The sequence below is a fragment of the Octopus bimaculoides genome, chromosome 11 (assembly GCF_001194135.2).
Source record: "Octopus bimaculoides isolate UCB-OBI-ISO-001 chromosome 11, ASM119413v2, whole genome shotgun sequence".
Taxonomy (NCBI): Eukaryota; Metazoa; Mollusca; class Cephalopoda; order Octopoda; family Octopodidae; genus Octopus; species Octopus bimaculoides.
In genome coordinates, this window is record NC_068991.1 from 26,935,067 (window position 1) to 26,943,797 (window position 8,731).

Genomic DNA, 8,731 nt, shown 5'->3' on the forward strand with positions numbered 1-8,731 from the left:
TATATATATATATATATATATATATTATTGAGATCCAGGGTCTCCACCAGGATGTCACCAGTTTCAGCTTCTACCAACCTGCTATAAAAAGATGAAGTCGTATGAAAAGCGCTGACATTGCCCGAGCGACAGAAGAGTAGGAGAGCCTTCCGGCATTCCGTGTACCACGAACCCAACCTCGATCATCGACGAAACCAGATTTCTCGTCCACCAAAACTAGTGAACCTTGGAAACATCTGTTTAGCAAGCGGAAACCACACACGTTCACCATCCAGGAGAAGTCAGAGGTGCCTCAACCTCAGCGCATGCTTGCGCATCAACAGCCAAGGCATATCTAGCCCTCCCTTTAACGGCTTTTGACTGCAGATAGAACGCATCACAAGTGGAGTCGAGCCCTTCTACAAAATTTTGAAGATCTGTTTCTCCATCTTGCTCAAACACGAAGTTGGACAGGGAACGACGGTTAGGCAGTGTGTGATGACCGATGCGATAAATACATTGGCCACCTCCACCCTCTTTTTCAAGGATAGCCACCGCCAAGACTAGGACTTGACTATGAGGGTCACCTTGCTCGACACCTCTGCCCAATTTTTCTACCTGGAGATCTGGGCCAAACCAGACTCCTAGCAACTTAACTGGACCCTCCGTCCAACGTCCCACGACACTATCCGAATGCATCGACTTTCCCCTCCAAGTGCCAAGTTGCAAGCCGACTGATTTTTCCCGGTTAATCTTTGCACCTGCCAACGTCTCATAATCCTTAATGGTTCCAGCTACCCACCGTAGGTGTTGCATCACGGTCATGATCATGACGATGCTTTGCGCGTATGCTGAAACCGATCCTTCACTACCTGACTTCGTTGGGATGCCACTTAAGTTTCGCAGTAACGGTTCAAGAGCCATCACATACAAATGAGGTGAGAGTAGACACGCTTGGTGAAGCGAACGTTTGATGCAGAACGGCTTTGATAGAAAAGTGTTCACCCAAACGATCAAGCGATGTTGTCGTATAACTGTATTATCCACCTAAGGAAAGCAGGATCCAGCACAAACTGCGCAAGAACGGACACCAGATAGTGATGATCAACCCTATCGAACGCTTAAGATTGGTTTAAATGGACAAGTGCCCCACACTTACCAGAATCGCTACCACGCCCTTCTACCCTGTAGCGTAAAAGATGGAGATTATCCTGGATACTTCTGCCGTTGACAGCACATGTTTGTGCCTTGCCGATCAGACCAGCCGCGACAGGCGCCAATATTTTTACTAACACCTTGGCCAAAATCTTCAACTCTGCATTTAGCAGAGAGATGGACCTAAAATTATCTACATTATGTCCCTGTCCCGGGTCCTTTCTGATCAGCGTCACTACTCCTCGGTGCACAGGTCTTAGAATCATCCCATTCTGCTACCAGTTCTCGTAAACACTGGCCACTAGGTGCATACTTTTGTACAATTCGTAAGGTAGATCATCAAGACTAGGCGCCTTATCAACACTGCAGTCCCCTATGGCCTCTGTCACTTCCTCAGGTGTGATCGGTCCTTCACAGCACTCCACATCCCGCCCTAATAGGCGTGACAGCCCAGCGAGGAGGTCCGTAAGATCCATCGCACTATTCGGTCCAGCACCACGAAAAGCTGGGCGAAGTGCTCCTGAAAGATCTAACACATCTCCTCGGGTTCGTTTACCAACTTATTTTGTGGGTTCACCAAAGATCAAACTATGGAATCGTTTCCACGTTCGGGTTCCACCACTCGAGCCCATCCAACAGCTCTGATCCCCTTGCAACCCATTGCACGCATTCTAGCGCTGACAATGCACCCCATGTGTTTGGCGTCGAGGTGTTTATTTAATCCCAGTCTCTTCGCCTTCACCTAGGATGCATTGCCAATTTTCATAACTTCCTCTGAGTCCTTAACTAATTTCTCTTCCCTCTTATGCTCTCCAGCTACTAAGCCTATGCTATATCTAATAGACTCGAATTTAATGGCTCTTTCGAGGGCATACCACGATTTCTTTCTAATGATAGAGCCGGCTAATGCCCTCTGTTCTAGCAACTTGATCTGGTTCCCATACTCTTCAGTCGCCAAAAGGGATGTATTGAATTTCCAGTAGCCGGATCCTTTTCTATCAAGCTCATCTAGGTTCATTACAAGATAAAGTTATTACCTGCTTTTATAGTAAGTTTAATCTGCTAGCTTATCCCAAAATGCATTATTTATGGGATGACTCAATATTTATAGATAGACGATAAGCAGCCTTCTTTATAATAGTACAGGTGTGACTAATTCGGAGAAAAATTACTTTCATTATTCACACATCGTCGCGCTCATAATCGAGCACTGTAATTTTGGTTCAAATTGAAAGTGTGAAATTATTTTCACTTTCTAATGAAACCTGGTCATTGCAGAGCAGTATGTTTCAAATAACTAAAGCTGGTTGTTGATAGAACGTAGAAAATGTGTAAATGAAAATAAAGTTTATTTGGTACCTTTTGTAGTTTTGGTAGGTGTAGGGGCTAGAGTGGGCAGGTTGGGTGTTTCTTCTTTTTTGTACTTTTTGTTTTTGCGGGTTAAACTAGCCCAATCTTTTTTGGTTTCCTCTTTTTCGTTTTTAGTTCAAATTCATATTACTGAATTTCTTGATGCCCCATACGTGAAATCCGACAATTCGGTTTTCGAATGCATAAGGAACATACGCACACACACACATACATACAAACTCTCTTATATATATAAGCAGATACATACATACAAACATACATGCATACATACATACATACATACATACATACATACATACACAGTGAGGTAGACCGCCTCTACCTAAAACAAAAGCAAGGCGGCAAAGGCTTAAAATCGATCAAAAATACCTTTGAATGTCATATCATTTCCTTTCGGCAACATATTTTATCCACCAAGTGTCGAAGTATGCCCTCTGTACTAGCAACCTGATCCGGTTCCTTTGATCAAGTTTGCATACATGAGACAGATAACATCAGAAGATTTGGAAGGCAGCTCCTTGAGCAACATTCTTTTTCTGATAACCTTACAATACGTGCCCAAAGAAGGCACACGACTCTACATGTAATCAAATACGAGGTAGTGCTGAAAAGTTCCTGGCTTTAAGGGTATCGGGAAAGACCTCGTTGGAAACCTAGCCTTCCGAGTTCTTTTAAAGGGCTCAGAAAACTTGAAAAAACTCTTCAATAACTATGAATCTGAGAGTGATATATGTGGAATAAGATCATAATTGACTGAGGCTCCTGTATTTTATTTTACCCAAATCCAAGAACTTGCAACTCCCCACGCGTATAAATTAGCCGTAAACTATTTTATTAATAGTGAAAAACTTTATGAGAATATTGTTACGCCAACTAACATTAACACTCGTACGTAGTTTAATACATTTTGTCCACTTGAAACTACAAGGCTTAAATTGATATTAAAATATATGACACTTTAATATTTACTCATTAATAAACATGACAACAACGAGTTCGTTTTATCTTTAACCAAATTCTCCTGATATTGTACGTTTAGTAAATACGAACATTTGAGGTAATATATGTTAGAAGGTTTTAACTCCGATGCTACCATTTACTAATTACACAATGTTCGAAAATCAATACCTATATATTTACTATTTACATATATATTGGTTAGCCAGAGATGTAGTCAGCTTGGCGAAGAAGAGTTAACTTTAAATAAATTGTCTTTTTGTTGCATTCTAACACAAATGGCTTATGTGTTTTGTAAACTACCGCTACGCCAGACTTATAATTATTGTAGACTATGTTTAGCTTCAACTTCCGCATGGTAATGTATGTAGGGAGTCCGTTTCAACGAAGTGGGTAGAGATGTGACAAGTTTGATGGTGTGAAATTTTTAGTGAATGTATAAGGCTGAAATGAGTTGTAAATGGCTGGGAGAAAAGAGTTGAATTCATTACTTCATGTTGTTTAGAGATGATACACAGCTGTAAAATACAGATGAGAGAAAAGGAAGAGGAGTGATGCAGCGTGTTGGTTTAGAGCAGGGGTTACCAAACTACGGCTAACGAGGTCAGTTCATCTGTCCTGCCGTTACACTGTACCTTTTATGTAAGTACCTGCAATGAGAGTTCATTCCTGCAGCGATCGTGTTTTGACTTGAATTGTCGTGTTTATGCATTCACATCACGAAAATTTTTGCTGAAAATGAATCTGTCACGTACAAATTACAAAATAGCGCATAAGATAACAGAGTGAGGGAAACCGATTTCGAACGCAATTTCATCAAATAGTGTAAGATGGAAACAGAAAATGACTTGTGTCCTGAGAAAGCCGATATGCTTGCAAATATCAGCTTTTCAGAAAGTTCAGCTGTGCGGAAAACAGAAGAACTTGGCGAGAACATAGTGCTGCAAATACGCGAGAAAGTTGGGAACCTCTTGTACTCTCTGGTGCTGGATGAGTCTACTGATCTGTCTAGTACGTCACAACTTCCGCGTTCATTCTTGGTATTAATTTGGACTTTCATATCACAGAAAACTTGGCATCCGTTTGCAACATGCACAGAACAACAAATCGAGAAGGCATTTTCATGGGAGTGCAGAAAACTTTGCAAGGCTATAACCTTTAGTGGAATCAGCTTTGATGTGTTACAGCTGATGGAGGAGAAAACAAGGCTGGAGTGAGGAAGGGTCTGGTGGAGCAGATCAGGACTAAGTTGGAAGATCTTCAACTTCCGGACGCTCTCAGAAAGTACTCTGTGGGAAAGACAGAAATTTCTTGCGCACTGAAACCAGTTGTTTCTGTGGTTAACTTCATTCGGGGCCATGCCGTTAATCATCGCCAATTCCAGGCTTTTCTTGAAGAAATTGATTCTGAATTCTGTGACTTGCCTTATCACACAACAGTGAGGTGGCTCAACTGCGATAAAATCCTCTTTCGTTTTTATAAGCTCTGAAGAGAAACAAATATTTTTCTGACCGACAAGGACAGAGCTACTCCATGTCTGTCAGATGCTACCTGGCTGTCAAGGTTGGCATTAATGGTTGGCATCACATCCCACTTGAATGAATTGAATTTGAAACTTCAGAGAAATGATAAACTTATCTGTGATCTCTACATAATCATCAAAGGGTTTCTGAGAATGCTATCATTGTTTGAAACACAACTGGAAAGAGAAACCTCGGGTGTCCGAAGAAGATTTAAATAAGCATTTTCGGAGGTATCTTCAGATCTCGACAGAATTGAGAGTGACAGTCTTCTGTTCCAGAATCCGTATAATTGTAAACTTGATGATGTACCAGTCGAACTACAGTTGGTGCTCATTTATTTGCAAGCAATTAAGTTGTTGAAAGAAAGGCACAGAGAAAGAATAAATGTTGAATTGTATCGCTGCTTATCTGATGATGATTTTTTTTAATTTGAAGAAATATGCCTCTGGTATAGCTTCAGTGTTTGGAACAAGTCAGCACATCAAACGAGGTTGACTGATAATATTTCAAAAGAATTCTCTTGGTTGGATGCAGTTATTCCAACGCAAATATTGATGATATCTTAAAATCTAAACAACAGTTTCACAAACCTCACTAACCATTTTTGCTGCTTAGTTTGTGAGATTCAGATATTTGCGCTCTGTGTGTGATATAACTATTTTATTGTTAACGTCACCTTCTTTGATAACTTTTTGGTAAATAAATATGTTGGTTGTCTTTATTTTTTGTGTATTCACTGTATTTTATTAAACAAAATGGTTATCCTGCTCGCACTCGTCATTCTCTCAGTTATCCGGCACGCGGTGAAAAAGTTTGGTGACACCTGCCTTAGAGTAATTGTAGTATGTTGGTTGTGAAACTACCAATTAGTCATACGGTCCATCTCTACATGCAGTCTAAGAGGTTTTCGGGGGCACTAAGAGTAGAGTACATAGTATATGGTTAATAGTTCTAATGTGTCGCAAATTCAGGTGGCATAAAAGGTGCTATTATTTACATAGGACAAACGGGGTTTCAAGCTTCGTAATTTTGAATGTAAATATATTGATAATGGTCTTTAAGAGATAAACTGAATTGTAGAATTTAAGCGACGGGTATCAGGTGTATCTCAAACATGGTCAACTGATGAGTAGGCTCTCCCATTAGACGTCATAGAAGATTTTTACGGAGATCTTAAATGTAATAGAGCGGTTATGTGAGAAAGTACTCAGATACATTTTAAATCTTGATAAAAAAAATACGGTAATGAATATCACTCAGATAATAAGTGGCCACTGTTTAGTGAAACATTATCAGATTACAATTTTTCTGTGTTAATTTCGATATGTTTATTGATTGTACCAGCAAACGTATGAAGTAAATCATTCCATGGTAATCAGTCAGACTCTTTTTAACTATGTATATAACTACGTTATTTTAGACACTTTTCTTCTTTAAGGACAGTGAGATGTGATTTGAGGAGAATTCAGCTTCTATTATAATAGGAAGTCACTAATCAAAGGGTCCGATGCTGGAAGTAAATTCGATACTTTAATAGTTTGAAGTTAAACGCTGTTAGGGTTTTTTACGTATGGTTGATACAAAACTGAAAATTTTCCCCAGAATACTACAGTTCTTTATAGGTTTCATACTGTTAGCATTTAGAAAGATATAGATACACGCTGGAAAACAGTTGTTTTAATGAATTAATGTCACCTCTTAATTGTTTGTTATTTGATGAACGTGGGCACATGAGGATGATGCAGAGACAGATGAAGAGTTCGATAGACGTTTATGTATGTATATATGTATGTATTTATGTATGAATGTATGTATGTATGTATGTATGTATGTATGTACGTATGTATGTATGCATGCATGTCTGTATGTCTGTATGTCTGTATGTTTGTATGTCTGTATGTATGCGTGTACATATGTATGTGTGTGTGTTTGTGTAACTGTATCAATGCTTGAGTGAGATATATATGCTTGTGTTTCAATGAATGCATGTATGTCCAGTATTGTGCGCAGGAAGCGTGCTAGGAGCACCCGCCATTGGCTATTAGGCGGTTTGAGCATAGTTTGCAAAATACTCACTTTCCATGTAACTAAGATGATCGGCTACAATTTGGGGATGAGAACTAAAGCGAGCTATGAGATTTGAATGCATGACATCATTGTAACACAACATAGGTTCTTTTTATAACATAGTCTGATGCCTACTATGTCTATGTAGGCAATGATATATAGTAAAATTCTGACATCTTAGTTGCAATGAATTCCTATTCCTATAACGTTAATCAGTATTAAATGGTGGTCTAGATCACCGTGTTTGCAACTGCATTTGCACGGCAAATTACATTGAAAGCGTAATTTTTGTGTAGATAACCTAAAGAGTTTGAAGCAATTGATATTAGATGGCATTAAGGCGGCGAGCTGGCAGAATTGTTAGCGCACCAAAAAAGATGCTTAACGGTATTACTTCCGTTCTGAGTTCAAATTTCAGCATGGTTGACTTTGCTTTTCATGTGTAACTGTTGAGCACTGGGGCCGATTTAATCGATTGACTCCTCCTTCCAAAGTGTTGACCTTGTGCCAGGATGTGAAATCAATATTAGATAAACCTGAGGACAGTGCATTGGCAGAGGGCTTATAGTGTCGAGAAACATTCCTGGCCCTGTTAACTGTAATACGGAATTGTAACATTGGAATAAGGTCACATATTTGCAGGAAGGATGTTATCTATATAACCGAACACAGTTCTTAACAGATACTATACGTTATGACTTCAATAAGAGTGAAACGAAAGTTGGCCTCATCGGAATCTGAACACATAACGTAAAGGGCGAGAAATAAATGTTGCAATGTATTTTATGACACTGCGACTTTAACATTCAACGTTATGGGAGTAACAACAGCAATAACAACAATTGTAGATCAATATCTTTTTTATATTTCTTTGGTGCTTTTACATGTCTGAAACTATATTCACAATTTATTCTCAATTATACAAAATATCATTTAACAATAAAGTGACTGCAAAGATATTAATTCTAATTATATTAGGCAATAAAAACGTCAATTATGCCAGTGTTAACATAGTTAGTATAATTACTGGAAAAAGTAATTAATTTAATTACACTTGTAGAGAGGACAGAAAAATCATTACGTTAATGACTAATTCTGACCACGAAGATCATCCTTTCATTGTAAATCTATTGTAATAATTGGTGTAGTATTTTTGGTGGTGTAAACTTCTGTACGATATATTGGAGACAAAACGAAATTCGTAAGATATAAGATTAATATTTTATTCCAGAAGAGCGTGAGAAGTGGGTTTTGCAAAAGGTTTTGGCTTTCTACTTGAATCTTTAAGGTACGAATTTAGATGTACACCTGCAATATAGCATGATACAGTTGTATGAGAAATATTTATTATATCTATGGATGTTAGAGTTGTGGTTGTATACAAAAGTATATGGTTTATTGAAATCTACATTTTTGTCAGTTGATTTACTCCAATCCTATTGTTGAACAACGCCGGTGAAATGTAGGGCAGGTATCTCGAAAAGAAATGTAGAAACATTGACGAACTCTAGAAAGCTGAAATACAACCTGACTTCCGTCATGAATGCAGTACAGCCGACCGGATATTCATTCTACTGCAGAGGTGTGCGGTTGCTTTGTAGACCTCATAGAGTCATATGTCCGCCTGTCACAGGGTCTGCTGCGGAGAGTTTTGCGGGAGTTCGATATATATATATATA

General features: G+C 38.9%; 1 long non-coding RNA gene across 1 annotated transcript in view; it reads left to right on the forward strand.

Moving 5' to 3' along the window:
* LOC128249110 (uncharacterized) overlaps positions 1–8,731 on the forward strand; it is a 31,850-nt gene that overhangs the window by 11,236 nt on the left and 11,883 nt on the right. The window lies entirely within an intron of this gene.